Below are 1,745 nucleotides of genomic sequence, written 5' to 3'. Positions count from 1 at the left end.
TAAAAATGAAGTGTTTTACTAATATTACTTAAACGAATATAGTAGTATTGAAAAATCCAAATAGATAACTAATAGGTCCGAAGTATATTGAAATGATTATGACTATTTTAACTTAAAGGTTAAATCTAACTCAGTACTTTAGCCTCTATCAAATAAAAGTGAGTAGGGTATCTTCTAATGAAAGCTAGCCCTATTTCTAGCTAATGTAGAAACATAAAAGGTGTAATTGTTAAACAATAAGTAATATTTTTATATCGATATTTTACTAACATATTCTGAAGACATTGTAATGTGAACTGAATTTAAATGTCATAGTTTTCCAATAACGTAATGGTTTTCAGTCAGGGAGTAATGCATCTTCAAGGGTAGTTTTCAAGACTTTCATTAGGTAATTTAACTTAGCACGCTATGAACGTGATCATAATAGACAAATACATTTACGCGCTACTTTCTTAACATTGACAATTTGACAGAATATTATTTATTTATTCTTTCTTGACATCTGTATTTTCATTATTGAGCCATTAAGCAACATATAATGTCATATATTAAATAGAGCAAGAACAAAGATTGGTGCAGAATAATATGAATTCATTTTATTTCGTTAGGTTCTCATCAGCTGCTTACAACCTAAATTATTTGAAAATTCAAATTATTACAGATATTGACATATTTATACATAAGAGTGTGATTAAGGATCAATACATGTGTATGATAATGTAGCTGCACCAATCTTTGTTCTTGCTGTATTTAAGATAATAAAGGGAACTATGTGTATGAAATTTCTCAAAATGCGTCTCCCTGCACAGTCATTCAAGTCACTGAATCGTCTGGTGACAATACGCTGCAGAATACCAAGAGAAATAACTCGACTAAAGTTTTTTGATGAATGTCTCAAGTCATGCCGTTTCCCACGTCAGTTCTTAAAGTCTTTACGCTCATTTAAACTTCCGCCTTCTCTTAAAAATCTTCGACGCATTACAAAATCTCACATTGAATCAACCAAGTTACTGATTGAACGTTTGAGGGCAGAAACTAATGCCTTTGATGAATTAATCAACAATCTAAGTATCGTATGTCGCATAAAATTTATCAACTTTATACAAGATCTGCAAAGCAAAATATGCAAGAATTTCCACGTAACTTTGTCAAAGACTCTGTCAAAGGAACAAATATGTTTTGGCTTTCCGGAAAACCCCGAAAAGTTTCTCTATAATCTATCAACAATGAAGTTAAATCAGATAGAAACAGAAGCCTTGTCACTTGGATTTAAATTTCATATCCCCAAAACACATGCCGACAGAATCGACACAGAAACTCAATTTGAGAATTTATTTGATCAAATTAAAGAGTTGCACCCAGTTAGTGAAGAAAAGAAAGGCTGGTTTAAATCTAAACTAGTCGATATTGCAAACCAATATCTTGTTTCACCCGCACCACAGTCTAAGCTTTTATCCAAAGACCACCAAACAGCATTACGAAATATTAAACGAAATGACGATATAATGATATTACGGTCAGACAAAGGCTCAAGTGTTGTTCTAATGAACAAAACAGATTATGTTTTTAAGATGAAGTCCATCTTGAACGACCATATGAGATTCAAGTTAGAGAAAAGTAACAAAGACTTAACTGATTCCATTGAGAAAAGAATCACCAAAGTACTCAGAGATCTTCTGAAAAAGATGATCGATAACTCTACTTACAATAATCTACGACCTCGTGGGTCTCGTTTGCCCCACATG

This window comes from Schistosoma haematobium, chromosome 1, assembly GCF_000699445.3.
Source record: "Schistosoma haematobium chromosome 1, whole genome shotgun sequence".
Classification (NCBI taxonomy): domain Eukaryota; kingdom Metazoa; phylum Platyhelminthes; class Trematoda; order Strigeidida; family Schistosomatidae; genus Schistosoma; species Schistosoma haematobium.
Note: the sequence above shows the minus strand (reverse complement) of the source record.